The sequence below is a fragment of the Nipponia nippon genome, unplaced genomic scaffold (assembly GCF_047370975.1).
Source record: "Nipponia nippon isolate SJK-2023a ecotype South Korea unplaced genomic scaffold, ASM4737097v1 scaffold_3, whole genome shotgun sequence".
NCBI classification, from domain to species: domain Eukaryota; kingdom Metazoa; phylum Chordata; class Aves; order Pelecaniformes; family Threskiornithidae; genus Nipponia; species Nipponia nippon.
In genome coordinates this window covers 123,115,418-123,131,776 of record NW_028262347.1, presented here as the reverse complement: position 1 = coordinate 123,131,776, position 16,359 = coordinate 123,115,418, and the positions used below count along the sequence as shown (strand labels likewise).

At 47.8% G+C, this 16,359-nt stretch overlaps 1 protein-coding gene across 4 annotated transcripts in view; it reads left to right on the top strand.

The window, feature by feature from the left end:
- CTBP2 (C-terminal binding protein 2) overlaps positions 1 to 16,359 on the top strand; it is a 144,709-nt gene that overhangs the window by 60,544 nt on the left and 67,806 nt on the right. The window contains exon 2 of one of the 4 annotated variants that reach the window (XM_087764090.1): positions 9,400 to 9,578. The exons of 2 other annotated variants lie outside the window; for them this stretch is intronic. The gene's annotated coding sequence lies outside the window, so the exon portion shown is untranslated. Of the gene's footprint in view, positions 1 to 4,394; positions 4,992 to 9,399; positions 9,579 to 16,359 lie in introns of those variants that run through there. One more of the 4 variants, XM_087764091.1, reaches the window with a different exon arrangement.

Genomic DNA, 16,359 nt, shown 5'->3' with positions numbered 1-16,359 from the left:
GAATTCATTGTGAAACACGTTGTGTGGTGGCCAGCTTTTGAACCTTGCCCTCCCTTGGTGCGCTACCAACCAGAAATTTCAAATTGGCTGCTTAAAATTGGCCGTGTAGTCACTCAGATATTTCATCATGTTATTTCAAAAATCCCAGTGGCTCCAGATGCTCCAGGGCGGTGGAGGAGTTCATTGTAGCCGCAGTTGGAAAAGTTGGTCTGGTGTAGCCCTGTAGCTTGCATTACACCCACAGATATTTAGGCAGCAGAAATGCGGATGCGGAAAGGCAGGCTGGCCTGGCTAAAACCAGCTTGAGAAGAAAAAGCCTAGCCAACGTAGAATTGGATGTGAAAAATGCAGTACCAAAGGTGTCAGATTTGTGGCTTCAAAGGAAAATATTTTCTTAATTTTTCTAAGATTAAAGTGCCTCTAAAATAATACCCTTTAAAAAGCAGAGTACTCCTCAAACACCAATTCAAAATGCCAACAATTCTCAATTTGCAAAAAGAAAAATCTACGGCAAAATGACTGTGTTTTAGTGCGCAAAACCTGTGGGCTGTCTGGAAAACAAAAAACTGATAAAACAGCAGTGCCAGGTGCTTGTGTGTGCTTCTCAAGGGGAATTTCTCTGTAGGGCCTCCTTTGCCAATAACTCCCTCACCACCCGTTGCCTCTTCTTTCTACCGGTAACCTCTCTGATCTCCCTGCCATCCTCTTTGCTCTTCTGATTCGGTATTGCACAGAGGATTATTTTCGAGGTGAATGTTTATATGCAGGCCGTGTTCATAAGAATGAGTCACTTATGAGTTCTTTCCAGTTGTGAAGTGCTGACTCTGGACGTTTATTTGTTTTTCTACTTGTTGCTTCCTTCTTAAAAAGTCCCGAAAAAATATTTAAAGGTGTTCTGCTTAGGCTTGAATTGCTAATTAATTTCCAAATTGCTGTGCTTTGAGGGTATTTGGTCGGAGGAGCAGCCACAGGGAGGGATGCCGTGCGGGCAGCTACCGGTTGCTAGTGCTCCTCCGTTTGCAAACTCAGCACTTGGTGGAGAAATTTCTCCTCGCCTCATTATTATGGTTTGACTTGTGACTTTATTGTTGCGTCTTCTGAGTTCCAAGGAGGGGGGAAAAAAGCAGGAAAGGAAAGTGGGGTTTCGGTATGCTTCCTGCGCCATGGGGAGCCGTGCTCTGTGTTAGCTGCTGATAAGGAGGTCTTTAAACCCACAGGTTTTTAAACCCAGCACATGGTTAAGCACCAGGGAAAATAGATGCCTTTTCTGTCTCTAAAGCAGCCATTCCCTGGCAAAGTCTGTGCCGTTTTGTAGCAGTCCACACCAATACTGTTCGGCCCTGGGGAAGAAATACCCCCCAGCTCAGGGCCGACGCAGGCGTTCAGAGCAGCTCCAGGACCACCAACCTCCTGCCCCCGTGCAGAGGAGAGGTGTGAAGAAGTGCCAAGGACTCACAAGCAGCAGACACTGCTCTCCAGCATAGCTGTTGGCTTCCACATTCCTGCAGCCATCGCTCCAAATAGCCAAGCAGGGCAGGACACTGCCATGCTGGTACGAATTAGATGGCTGAAATGAAATGGAGGCTGCATCAGAAAATTTGGATAGTTTCTTCAGCTGTTTTTCTCCGTTTACCTCACTGGAAATGGTGGAGCAATGCAAGAAGTTGTTGTTTGTCCTATTAGATGTAGTGGAGGTAGATTCCCAGACAGGTCTCTGGTAGCTGCAGAGATACAGATTTACTTGTCCTATTAGGCCGCGTATCTCTGTGTGCGTATGCAATGCTGCTGGCCAAACTTTGATTAAAACCACTTCATCCCTCGTTCAGTCTACAAAGCATGTTTTGATTAGGAAAGACTTAATGACCATCCTGTGCTCTGTCAGATGCACCTTCCTGGGCCCCAGGAAGGACAGTGTTCGTAGGCTCCATCCAGCCTGCAAGACACGGTGGCACACGTGGTGGCCATCTCTGTACTTGGTTGGTTCTCTGTGCTTGGAAATGCTGAAGCTTCCTTATTGCTCCCTCCTCCTCTCCCTCTCTCTCCCCTTCATTCCCTGGTTTCACAGCGGACTCTTGTGAGCTTTGCATTTTTTTAGGCAACTGAAGAAATCGCCCATCTCAGGTTCCTTGGGTGGCGCTGTGAGAAGACCGTGGGTGCAGGTGTTTATATTCAGGAGTCACAGAGCTCCTGCATGCTTGCAGTAGGTTAACGATGATATTTTATAAACCCCAGCCCATGAGACCATTCTTCCCTGCTAGCACGTAAGATGGTGTCTACGAGTGTTGGCAGACACGGCACCAACTCTGCTGCAGGCTGCCCCAGAGCGGTGATTGTATTTGCCTGCTTCCTAGCAACTTTGTGTGCTGGTTCAATTACAAAGGGCTCGGAAAAACACGCTCCATCTGGTTTTCCAGCCCCAGATGCGACCACCCCAAAGAGTGATCTAATTCTTCTGTATTTAGACTTGAAAACTTCTCACCAGTTGGTGGTGCGGGAAATCAAATAAGAGTCCTTAGGAGCAATAAGATCCACATGCTGGCCTAATTGCGCATGGAGCTAGGCTGCTGCTCCTACTCTAGTGTAGTTGCAATGCTGCTGTCAAAGGCGTATTGTTAGGCTAGGGGAAAACCCACAAATCTTAATCTGAGTAATAATTTAATATGGTCCAATAATTAGCTATTCACGATAGGGGCCCCTTCACGTCTGGTGTGGTGTGAGGAGAAGGCGGGTGAGCAGGACTTGTGGGCAGCCTTGATCTGTAGACCGGGGTTTGTGGAAAAGGATAGTATCTCAACCTGCTCTTCAGCACCATCGGTTTAGTCTACATTAGATCATCTGAGAGTGTTGGTCTTGTTTTATTTATTTTTTTTTTTAATTAAGACAAAAAAAGCTGCTGCTTTCCACCTCTGCAGACTGAATCAGGAGGGCAGGGTGCATTGTGGGGAAGGAGAGGCAGAGCCCAAACTGGGGAGTTACTGAGGAATAGGAAAATGTCGCACAACATCGACAGAAAGCTGGAGCGTAAAATTTCCTCCCTCCTCTGTTCTGCAGAAAGCGCTGTCCTGTTATTTCTTGGTTGTGAACATTTTGTTGACATCGGGCTTGAGATCAGAGCTTTATCATTTTAAGCTTGTCCGTAGGCATCGGTGGCTCGTCCTGCCTGGCCAACACTGCGCTTCCCTACGTGTAAAGAGCCAGCTGGGGAGGCAGTGAGGGAAAGTTTGACACCAGTTTCCTACACACTTAAGACTTCAGACTGAGTCTTAACGAGGCGGTACCAGCCTTAAATATTCCCTCTGTTTATTGGAGTGAGCCCTGATTCACACTGGTGGTTGTTTTCTGTCAGGGTTTCCTGTGGGAGCCCCCGCGCCGCTCACAGGAAGCGTGGCCGGGCCCGCCGCCATCGGCCCGGGAGCGGCGGTGGGGAGCAGCGCCAGCCTGCTGCCGGAGGGCAGGCGGGCCGCTGGGCAGCCGTGGAGGTGAGCCCGCCTGTCCACAAAAAAAAATCACAAAAAATGTAAAAAGGCATGACCCCTTGGGACCCATGCTTTGTCAATAAATCAAGCAGGCGCTATTTTAAGCTGCTATGTACCTAACGCTTCCTGTTTTTCAGAAGAAACGTCTTGTTTTTTCGCTTTTATGTTGACGGATTTATTTTAACGGCTTGTTCCTGAGGCGGCGCGAAGGATTTTTTTCCGCCCCCCCGAAGCGTGCGGGGTGGTGTCCCGTGAGGAGGGAGGGAGGCGGCGGGAGGCTCCCGGGGCTGCCTGCCGCGGCCCTGCGAGGGGAAGGCCGCCCCGGCCCTCTCCCCTCTCCCCAGGGTGGCTCCGGGGGTTCCCGGGCACACCGAGGGGCCTGGAAGGTGGGCAGCCAGTGGGACGGCCGCCGCGAGGCTTTCGTCGTTCCTTGAACGCTGCTAAGTTAAGCCATGTGTGGTTCTCTTTCGAGGAGCGGTGGCCTAACCAATACGGACGAAGTAAATAGCATTCATTTCCTGCTGACCTTTTAACACGAACAGATGTTTTCTCTTACAAGTACCGTAGACCACTTCAGTCCCTGACCTCATCAAGTGGGCTGCTGCCGTTTTCATACTCGGCAGTCTATAAAACTGCTTTTTTAACCTGTTTTTCTGAGACCCGCCTGCAGAAGTGGGTCTCCCGCCTTGGTCAGGACCCATGTGCCTTTAATGTTTCTGACTTTCTTTTCTCTGGATGGACCAACCACTTCCTCCTCATTTTTGTCCTCCGTGGAGGATGGCAGATGTTTCCTCTGATGGGCTCTATCAGGCAGCCCGGGGGAAACGAGTTTCCCTTTATAATATTTTCCCTAGCAGTCCTTGCACAGGTTGGACTTGCAACGCCACGGCTGGGGCAGTAAGTCCGTCGCCCTTATCCCCATTTGTGGTGGTTGAGCAGAATGAAAGGGTTCTTGGAGGCACCTCCAGGCTCAAACAGTAAAAGGGTGGCAGTGCTAGAGCTGAGGTTGGAGCTGAGGAAACCATCAGTGTGGTTTCCCTTCGGCACTCCCTGCGTCGCCGGAGCCATCCTGGCACCTGCAGGTGCCTCCTCCTCTGCTGCCCCATGGGTCTCGGTCCTGCTGAGTGGAGTCAAAGTGATCTCAGCTCCATCCCAGGCTGCTCTGCTTGGATATCACCTGGGCGTTGCTTTTTTGCCACGTGGTCTTCCCTGCCGCATCTCTAGATCTGCTGCTGCAGGTGGTGCTGGGTGGGATCTGTGAAGGAATTGAAGCAGTTTGGGAAGCAAATGTGGTGGGAACAAACAGTAAAGCTTCTTCATTCCTGCCGTCTTTTAATTTGCTTTGGGCCAAGGGACATACAAGTCTGAGCATGACTTGTGTGTCTAAGAATATCAGAGATGCCTAGTTCTTCCAGGAGACAGCTGAAGGAGGTTTCTCTGCTGGCTCTCCTGGCCAGAGCCTGCTTTCTTCTCTCAGTCCTGCATGGAGACCACGGGAACAAGCCCTGGAGTGAGGTAATGGAGGAGAGAAACGTGGAGGCAGGCTGGCGTGCATGCCGGGAATTCGTTTGAGAGCTTGCCATGTTGGTGAAGAGCCTTTTTCCAAAGTTGGCATTGCAGTAGTGTCCAATCTGGTGGCATCAAGAGGGCGAGGTGTCTCCGTTGGCTTGCTGTGCTCTGCGGTGCACAGCTTGTGTTGCCGGGTTAGTGGCATTCCGTTTGGAGAGTAAACCCTTCACTCTTCTTTTGGTTTCAGGTGCAGGACATTGGAGGTACAAATAACTACCAGTATGATTTTTAGTTATTGAATTATGCCATCTGGAAAGGAATATATGTTAATTTAAAGTTAATGGAATTACCTTTATAAGTGCCTTTTTTAATACCGTGCTGAACATAGGTTGATAGAGATTCCCAGCTTGTCACTTGTTGGGTTTTTGGCGTTTCCCTAAAGGGATTTTTTCTTTTGTATTTGTTCCTTCTTTCTACTCTCCATATGTGTTTAGTGGAGTGTGTTCAGAAGTTTTACTCCATGAGTTGTGATTTCTATCCAGAGCAGTGGGTCTGTGCAGGACAAATAAGGGGAAAAAAGCTCTTTCTGTGGGTCAGGTTACCCTCCTTTTCCTGTTCAATTAAAAAGAAAAGTATGCAAAAATCTTAAAAATTCCTGAGTATTACCCGAACATTACCATTTCTATAGTTTCAAGTTTAGAGAAAATGACTCACGGGCATTTTTAATAAAGGATTGCTCAAAATAGAGTGGGGTGTGATTCACGTTACCAAATCAAGACACAAGAGAAGGCAACAAAGAAGCCTTTAACCTGATACTCACTCTTCCCCGTGAGTATATTGTGAAGCGGATGGCTGAGATTTCCCCTCTGCCCGTGGTGCCTGGCAGCGGGGGGAGCAGCCTGCAGGGAAGGAGCAGCAATGGATGTTGCTGAAAGGCCACGTCTCTGCTTCTGGGGCAGCTGAGGCGCGGTGGGAGCGGTGCACGGTGCGACCTGCCCCTGCTCCAGGTGCTGCGTGTCCTGTTCAGTCCATCTTGCACGTTATCTGCTGATGTCTTCCTGGGCAGGTCGGTCGGACAAAATGATCACGTCCTAAACATCTCCATCTGAGTGGTAAGAATCCTGCCCATCTTGTATGTCAGTTTTTATTGGTCAGTGTAATTAGGCACTGCCTAATTGTTGTAGGCAACGGTGAAGATCAAACCTTTGAGCCTGAAGTGGAAGAAGGCCTGTAGTTGGGCGCCTTTTGCAAACACGCCTGGCTTTCACTCTCCAGCACTCAGACCTGAGCGTGTGTCCAGCACCGCGCTGAGCTATTCTGAATTTTGAGGTCAGGATGGGAAGAGAGATGTCGTGTCCACGGCAGTGTGCTGCTTGTAGGGACTTTGAGCGAGGAGCCAGCTTCTTTGGCTCTACCTGAAAGCAAGGAGCATTCACAAAGCACGCTTGTAACACAACGCCTGTGAGAAGAATTGTTTAACAAATAGCCAGATAATCTAGTTTGCCTTTTCCGCGGTGTTTTAGTTTGCCCTGCGCTGGCAGTCAGCCTTTCCCAGGTTTAACCTTGCATAGAAGATTTTATCTTGCGAGTCTGCAGGGACGGCTGCTGGTTGTGGAAAACATCACTGACTTACCGAGTGGATTACTGGGCAAAATCGATTTTACTTGGTACATTCATATGCTGAAAGGCAACATAATAGTGTCTGCTTTGCTTCCACACCAGCGAGGGGTAAGTGCCCCAACATGTGCTGGAGACCCTACACGAATCTGAGAGGTGACTGAGTGTTTTGGACTATATTCATCACCGCCGTAATTCTGATGGCATCGTTTTGGCTGACCGAACAGGACCTGCAGAAATGCCTTAGGTATACATGCTGGTGTATATTTTGTGGCTGTCTTTACTTAAGTGTTAAGCATTCCCTGTGAGCAATGAGAGCAGAGACCTTCCCCATGCTCCGTGCGGCTTCTTTGGTTGATATATGGTGTTTTCCCTCCTTTTTGTCAAAGTGTCCTCTGTTCCAGAGATAATGCAATTGCTATGCAGTGCCGTGCAAATACTCTTCTGTATTTGTATCTCTTTTCTATTTAATTATACTGTATAAATGTCCTCGGTAAATTTGATAAGTTGGGTGAAGGATATTGATTTTCGAGTCTCTCTTGTGCAGGGCTCCTTGTAGTAGCGGCAGCCGTTCACCAGACCTATTTCCCGAGGAGGTTTTGAAGGTTCAGCATTTAAGTAGCTACAAGATAACAAAGGAATTTCTTTCTCTACACCCCCGGTTGAGCTGCTGATTGCAGAGTTTAAGGCCATAGAGAAAACATTTGTGTTGGGTGCTTTTTTTTAAAGCATTAGACTCATGTCATCTGCAAAAGCAGGTGGGAAGGGCAGCGAAGATACAGAATAGACCCATTGCCTTCATTCCTACAAATAAAGCCTGCTACCAGCTTTGGGAAGAAATGAGAGAGGGATGCTCCCGGGGTCGGGTGGGGTCCTGGGGCAGCAGTGGGGACCCCAGGCTTGTGGCCAGGCAGCCCCCCGCTTACCCCTCCGTCACCCCGCGGCTGATGGCGGGGCAGGAGGAGCGGGACGGAGACCAGCAGCCGTGCGGGGAGGCGGAAAGGAGGAGAGGGAGTTTGCAGGGTGAAAATGGGAGGACCAACAGTCTATTTTTAACAGCAGTTTTCAATGTGAAGTGTCACCAATGTTAAAAAAAGCTCCTGGTGAATAGTGGGGAAGATGCATGCGATAGTGGAAAGCCAGCTGCAGCTTTTTGAACTGGTCGCTGCTGTTTGTGAGGAGCCTGTGAACACTTGATTAGCGTTAATGTTTTAGTTTTCCTTTTCTCAGCCTGAGGTCTCCCTACACAAGGGACTGCCTTTAAACCGTGCATAGCTTTCAGCCTCTTAAAATTATTTTTGTTCTTCAAGAGGAAAAGAAGGGAGAAATGTAGATATTTGTGCACTTCCCTATTGTGCTCGCTTTCTTCACGTTCTTTTGGAACATAAAATGTTTTCCTTTCCTTTTTCTTAATGCTGAAAATTGGACACTGATTTTTTCTGGCTAATTTCCATGTATTTCTCATACAGGATTTTAGCCTTGATCTATAATGCAGGCCTGTGGCTGTTCTTGCTAAAAGTTTGGTCCCACCGGGGCTTTCATTATAAATCCTTATTTTCAGTAGCAAATTGCTTTCTGCAAATGTCACCTCTCGGAGCCGGCTGGTTTGGGTGGACAGGGGGGCAGCATCCCCACGCCTCTCGGCCGTCCACCCGCAGCTCCCCAGGATTTGGGAACCTGGGGATTCGGCGTGTTTGCCTGCTCACTGCATTAAGGCAGGAGGCTGGAGCCATTGCGGTCTGTCGTGTCAGTGAGCCGTGGGATAATGCATCCCCACGTAGTGGCCGTTTCTGTCTATTGTGTCACCGATCTGTGCATTAAAGGGACCCCGAGTAGGTGTTGCTACAATAAACCATAACAGCTCTCTGGGAGCCGTCACAGTTCATTGCATCAATAATCTGTGTATTAAGGCGTCCCGAGCAGGCCTCGGCACACAATGGACCGTTATGGCTCCAGATGAGCCTGTATAAATTTAGGTCAATAACCTGAGTGTTGTTAAATCCCAAAATAGCCTTGCTACAGCGAGCTGGCAAGGCTTGTAAGAAAGATGTGTAGATTATGCAAACCTGTGGTGGTTGCAGAGGGTACTCTGACTTACCACTGAAAGTTAGTGGCAGGAGAATTATTTCATCTTATTTATTACTGTTATCTAAACCTCTCTCTGCTCACTTGGCTCCCTCCTTCCCTCTCCTTTCACTCCTCTGGAAATTAAATTGCGTAAGCGATGCTGCAAGAGCAGCAAAGGCAAGATGCAGAGGGAGAGACAGGGATGGAGGGCTGGGAGGAGCGGGGAGGAGGCAGCGTTTCGCAGGTGAGCCGGCCCAGAGCCACCCCGCGTCCCTCTGAGCTCTTTCCTGTGGGATTTCATGGGAGCACTCACACGTTTCCATCCTGACTGCGCTTATACCTGACCCGGTGGGGCTTGGTGTTGTCTGGAGCATGAGTTTTGCATGAGGGGAGCCCCAAGGGCAGGAGGGTCGCCCGGGGCTCCCCAGACCTTTGCTTCCTCCAAAAGCCACCCTCCATCCTCATCCCTGACCCGTTTCTTGTTCCAAGATCTCCTTGGTCCTCGATGCCCCAGCACCTGTCTGGGGTCTCCTTCTCTCCACGGTTCTTAGCATCCTGCTCCTTCCTTCATTTCTCATTTCCCTCAGACAAGGCCCTTTTGTAGGTAGGTGGTGGGGAGAGGAATGCCTTCAGCGCAGGACGGAGAGACTGGTTTGCATTGTGGGTGCACGCCTGAATGGAGACGTAGCCCTGAACTCTTGAACTCTTTTATTTTTATTTTTTTTTGTAGAGTAAAGCTGCTATGCGCTGAAAACAAACAGGACTCACTCCGATGGAAAGAGGCTGTATAGTGGGAACAGATCTCGGACCACAAGAAACAGGGTTTTCCACATTTCCATTCTGAGACTTTCCGTTTGAGATTTCACCAGCAGTTGGGCAGCAAAAGATGAATTAGCTGAGCTGTTAAAGGTATTACATGTGTTTCCCCCTTTGGAGACTTGTTAGAACACATTTTCTTCGGTGATAGTAGTAAGTGTTACAAACAAAACACAGTTTTCCCCTTTGAATATTCCTTTACACAGAGCATCATCTACATAAAAAAAAAAAAGTACATTAAGCAACATGAATAGCTTCAGGCTATTTTATTTCATGTTGCTAAATAAGTCAGTGCAGATGAGGACTTCTTATGTAAGAGTGGCTTGTAAATATAAGCACTAAGATAAGGGCAAATTATAACTCCAGAGGTTTCCTGGAAACAGAAAAGTGTCACGGCTCCTTCCCAGGCAAGGCAGAGCTCGCAGGACAGGTTCTGGGAGATTTGGCAGAAAAAGTAAGCTTGAGATATCTGTGATACAATGAGAAACACAAGGAGTTTGTTCCGTGTGGGCTAATTTGGTGTGCTAGTGGGGGGCTGTCTCCTGGTCTGCTGGACCATGGTGCAGATGGGCACGAGGGGCTTCATCTCTGCTGTTCGGGTGAGCTAGGTCCGTACTGAGGCACGAAGGTGCAGGCTGGTGTGCACCACTGTGGTCTTCACTGGGATATGGGCATGCGTCCCCTAAGGACCTGGGCTGAGGCCACCAAGGTACCTTCCACGATACGTAGCCATTGTCCTGCAGTAGTGTTTGGCCACTGTGGGACTGGGCCCAAGGAGAACGTCCTGTGTCACTGCTCATCACCAGAGCCACTTGGGTCTTCATGTAAGATTTAATTGTCTGATCCTGATTATGGAGGAGTTAATAAATTACCAGTGAAGGGTAGTATTCCAGACTTGGAGACGCTCAGTTTCATATCCTGTAGGTCTGTAGGTGGCCTGTGCTGGCAGGAATGAGGGTGCTCTTGTCTTACATCACCGCGCTGATGCACCTTACAACTCAGGATACGAGGTGTGCGCGCTGCGGGAGTGGGGTGCCTTTGTGGACAGGCTGCCAGGTGGAGATGGCGCAGAGGAAAGCAGCACTGTGCTCCCCGAGCATCCCATGTGTTTGCTTGTAAGGATGCACTCATCTAGTTGCTTCTTTTATTATTTCTTTTATTTAGGAGCAATACAGAGCCAAGGACTTGCAAGAGTTGCAAAGACAAGTGGTCTTGGGTTTAGTGTTGGTCTTCTAGCGTGGGCACCTGAAGGGAAGTTTGAACTATCTGTTAAGGAGGAATTCAGGAGGAAATTGTGAGTATTGTGGCAGTATATACTACGTACAGATGTTTAAGCAAGGCAGGAGCGCTGGGTGCTCCTGTAGAACGCCGCAAAACGCGGCCACTGCCTCTGCCAGCCCTGCGCTTTCGGACGGAGACCAGCGAGGGAAGTGGGCTTGGCAGATTGGCGGTACGGAGTCGCGGGGACAGGAGAAACGTGAGGCTTTACAGGGGGGCACGGGGTGCGTGTGCGGTGGGAGGGGGGTACGGAGGTTGGGAGGATGTGGCTCTCGGCCACATGAAGATTTTGGTGTGCAGCTTGTACTCAGGAAGTTTGGCCGCCCTGATTACAAACATACGTATATTTGGAGATGTATAGCGAGATATCTGTCTCTTTCCTAATTTGATTTGTATTTAGATGGAGAGAGGAAAACCACCGAAGCAGGGAAGTGGGTGGCTTTGTGTGGTTTCCTAGCCAGCAGAAGCTGAAAACGGTTTAAAGTTCACATTTAGCAGTATAGTAGTAACTAGAAGGAGACGTCTGAAGGTAAGTGGCCGTGTCCTACCTCTCAGCAGTGAGAAAGCTGGATTTGCCTTTGTTCAGCTCTGGAGACAGATGAGCTCTCCCCTCTAGCTCCGGAGATGGGTAGTAGTGCCGTGGCAGCATTTACAGTTTTTCTTGGTTAATCATTTTCAAAACTTAAAACATAAACTGCTGTTTGTGAGAGTAAAAAGGATGAAGTTTGCTGTGTTGGAGTTAGCGGGGGGAGAAGAAGTGAACTGAACAAAACCAAACCTTGGAAGCAACAACAGCTGTGCACCAAAGTGTTTATTTAAACAGGACTTTTTTTCATAGCTATTTCATTTTATTTTCCTCTTGTCCTTGCTCTTGCTTGCTCATCTATATACAGCATATGGAAAGGTTGAAAAGTGGCAATTACTAAATGAGAGTAGACAGAAACTGTTCTCCAGCAGCTCCAGATGGGGGTTAGTGATGCTGTTCACAAGCTGTGTGCTGGCGCTTCACTCTGCAGTATAAAATGCCCTCTAATGGCCAAGTAACTGCATAGCTCATCCAACAAACCAGCAAACAGTCATTTTTCTCGGGGTTTCTAATTTGGCTGTGCTGATTTTGGTACAGGAGCAAATAACGGCTTGAGTAGAGGAGAGCTTTTGGTTATCCAGATGTGCAAACAGCGAAGGTTCACCTCGCTCCAGCATTAGTCTTTGCGCTTAGTGAAAATAAATAGCAAGTAATTTAAAGAACTCTGGTAAAATGTAGAATGAGATTTTATTTTTCAGTATGGCAGGGACCTTTGGAGATTGTAAGATTATTTATGTATCATTTCCTCTTGTTTTATTTGAAAAGTTCAGGGTGGTTTCCCAGCCAGCTATGTGCTGTAGCAATATCAGTGTGCACGTTATCAGCGTCAGATACTTAGAAAAACAAGATAAGAGAGGCTGAAGGAGGCCCATGATTAATTAGCAGATGGATTAGGTGCTCTCGAAGCTAAGTGGATAATTTGGGTTCAGGTCCTGGTTCTTGTTTTGCCCACCACTGCGCCCCTGAAGGCTGTCAGTGCAGAGTAAGCAGAGCATCGACCGGCTTCACTTCTGATGCCAGAAAGAGATGACAGGTATTTTCTTTAAAGCAATTTTCTTGCTGTCTGTTTGGGTTGCTTGTTTGTATTTTAGCTTTAGGAATGAAAGGAGTGCCAGTTCTGGCATTTCCTAGTTTTACTTGAAAACTCACAGAGGATCCATGGAGGGCTGTTACTGCCTGACAAGGGAGCGTGCCTGGATCTTCTTTTCTCAAAGCCAAGAACTAGTCACTGATGTTGGAAAACAAAATCGGAAAAAAAAAGTTGAAAAATAAAATAGGTATCTCGGTCCCCTCTCTTTTGTACCACGGCTATTGTGGCAACTTGAATATTGTCATTTCAGTAGGTCTTCGTAACATCTTTTTGGCTACCAAGAACCCAATCTGGAGCACAGTTTGTAACCTGAAATACGATTTTTAAAGAAACTTTAAAAAAAAAATACAGATCCAAATAAAAACCTCTCTCATGCTTTATGCATCATTAAGATGGAGAGGAAGGAAAATGCTACAAACCCATATGTGGTTTTTTTTTTTTTTCCTTTGAAGGGCATATATGTATAGTTGTGATTCGTCTTTTACTGAGTCAACAAGTAGCTTTGATGGAGTAGAATTGATGAGGGATACTCGCCGTGGCTTTCAAGGGCTGAAGGGAATGCAAGATCAGGCCCTCTGTGTTGTCTTTGAAGCCTTATTATTTTAGCACAGTCTGTATCTTGTTGCATAACGTTTTAAGATGTGGTCTGCATCATTATATAGCGTGTTTAATTTAGCAACAGATGTGCAGGCTCATATGCCGTTATGGTACATTTTGTTCACTCATATAATAGCAAGTTCCTCAAAATTGTTACCAGTTCTTCAGCGCCAGACTCCTACAGCATGTTATTCTCCTTTTCTGTACGCTGAAGAGCAGAAGAGCTCTTTATTTGCCATCAGCAGGTGCTAACGTGGGAGTGCCGGCTCTCCGTGAAGCACGTTTAACCTGCTGCCTTCCTGCTTTCTCTGCCGGGCTGCGGCACCCGGTGAGCGCGCTTTCCCCAGCAGTTCTCGGGGGAAGGCACCAGGTAGGCAGTGGAGGGGCAGGACTTTGGTCGTTAAGTTTCTGGGCGGACAACAAGCGAGTCACCTGGACAAAAACCGCTTATTGCCACCTGTGGCGTCATCCAGTCATTCCCACAGAGGGCCCTTAGTGCAAAACATCTCTGAATGCTCTGCGGCAGCAAAATCGTACCAATAACTAGTCAAAGCATTAAACCTAATTAACAATGGTTTTGTAGCAAGAGTCCTGCCCTCACTGTTTTGACGGTGCCGTGGGTCCATGCCTGGCACTGAGGTTTGATGTACAGCCAGGGTAGTTCTTCCAGAAATTGGGAAAAAGCCTTTTTTTTCCCCCCAGCATCCTATTTCCCATGCAATGGCTGAGAGTGTTTAATGGAGCAGAAGTCTGAACCCTGGCCGCACAGAAACTGTGCGATTCCTCTTCCCAAGTGTGAGGGTTTACATCCCTCAGGCGTTTAAAAAAAAACCAAACCCTATTTTTTGTTTTGGCTAATGAAAATCTATGTTTGTTCTCACTACCCGTATAAATGTTTAATCCATTTTTGGTTCCTGCTGGGCTATCAGGCTTAATGGTGTCTTGACACTGTGAGTTCCCCACGTTGTTTTATTGTTGTGTAAAAGAAAACATCCAAAAAAAGGATCTCAAGAAGGGTCGTGTTGTCTGTCCCTTCCCTTCCATGTGCTTCCCTCCTCCCCTGCAGTCGTGCCAGGGCTTTAGGGAGAGAAGGTGAGCAGGGCATCCCACTTAAGGATGTGCCGCCGGCGCAGGGAGGAGGGATGACACAGTGCTCGCAAAGTGTTCCTCCTGCATTGTGCCGTCTCCTTTGTCCGCTTCCCTCCCCTGTCATTATCTCTGTGTGTCTCCTTCTTTCTTTTCTCCGCGTTTCCTTTCTTGCGCCGAACTCCACTTCTCAGCCCCTCCTGCCCTCCCCACGGCAGCTGCCGACGTCTGAAATGATCAGCCGTGGAAATGGCCAGCTAGTTCAGAATAGTTAGCACCTGGTGATGCTAACGCAGGGCTTAACCAGCTCGCAGCTCTGAGGGCTGTTCTTGCATTGAAATCTCAACTCAAGTGCGATCAAGCTTTGGAAAACTGGACCTGAACACAAAGGAGGCTGCTGGGAGAGTTGCCCTTGGCATCGGCAGATATGGACTTCACCATTATGGACCGCTTGGGCATCCTGGTCTGCTTCCAGCTGAGAGGGCTGATGTCCTGCAGTAATCACAAGTACAAAACCTCCTCCGGGAACCTTTCCTTTTCCGAGAGCCTAGGAAATGTCCCATGTTATCATCAAAACATTTGGACTGGATTTTCCCTTGTTTAAGTAAGGACTTGTACATGTGGAAACCCAGTTTAGATGTGAGGAAGGACGGAAATTTTCCTTTGCTGTTTGGAAATAGGAGCTTTTGCAGTTTGTGGAGCTCGGGAGTTTTCTGTAGTAGGGAATCTCCATTTTGTTGATGCCATATTTCGTAGAGGGTGGAAAACGTAGTCGGAAATGTGAGCAAGAGGTTTCTGACTGCACTAAGGGCCTGGGAGTGTGCGCGTGCTTTTTTGATGGTTTAGAAAGATGCTTGTGTTTGAAGTTAAAGAGGAATGCCACTTAACCTACAGCTCGGTATTCATTGGCAGAAGTGGTGCGTTCGTACCACTTGTTCGTTCACAGCTCGAAAGGCAGCAAGCGCGGTTTTATTGCATCCTAGCCGATGAGCTGCGGTTTGGGCAGGACTCACAGGCGCGGTTTCATGATGCTTACCAAAGCCTGCGGTGCTGCAGCGGGGCTGTGCACTTGGATCGGCTTCGGCTCGTCGCAAAACGGGGTGTAGGAAACACCATTCCGCTTTCCCGGGGCTGTGCGCAGAGAGGGAATGTGTGAGAGACGGCTTTGCGTGGAGCGCTGGGAAGGGGGGCTCTTAGGCACCTGCTGGGTGCCGCCGTGGTTTGGTGGCGGTGTGGGCGATGGGATGCTCTGCAATGGATGTAGCCCATGTTTGTGCTCCTGTGCTACCTACGCGTGCTGTGAAAAGCTGATAAAACAGGGCCAGTCGAGAGAGAGCTTAGAAGACAACACGTTCTTCCTAAAGTCACCTTTCTCTTATTTTTGTCTAACCGTGCATTTTGTTTTGGAAAATCACCTTTTCTTTCTTTTTGTTGTCCATCGAAAGCAGGAAAAATAAGCCGTAACACAGCTTTCTCTGCTCTCATTTTCTGGCTCATGGATTGTGGTATTTAACGGGCAGTATTAAGGAGCTATTTAAATGCGTTACGTCAGGATTGTTTTTTCCTAAAACACTGTATTTAAGTACGTTCCTTCTTTAAATAAATAAAAAAACTGCTGGGCTATCATCGTGTCCGAGGGTTTTCAAGAAAATTTACATTTTGAAAGACACTGTTGGAGGCTAACACAGCCATGCAATTACTGTATGTAAATCACTTCACTTGTTTCCTAATCTTGCTGAAGATGAAGTGTAATTTTTGTGCGTGCGCCTCTCTCTCTCAAATTTCCTTATACAATGAGGTTTTCTTGTATTTTAGTTGCTGACCGTGATTTTTGTTCTGCCTAGCCTGATTGTATTTATTTTATTGTGGGGGACATTTAGCCTTGCGATTGTTTTGAGATTGGGTTGGATGTAGAAATCATTGAGGATAGATTGAAGTTGGGTGCGCAACTAATGGCGTCCTCCAGCCCTCAAGTGGAAGAACTGCTTTCTTAATTACAGCTTCATAGGAAGGCTGGGGAGTATCCGCTTGTTTCTGTGCCCCGCACATCTGCTTTTCTCCATTTTATCCATCCCTGCCAAATCCTGCGCGGCAGCTCCTGCCACATTTTTAATAAGTCTTCTGAGTTGGGCTTTTATTGCTGGTTGATATCATCACGGACACCTGTCAAACAAAGATGGAATAGTTAACATCATTAGGAAGGAGTTCATTCATGGGCATTACATTAAGCTGTGCGG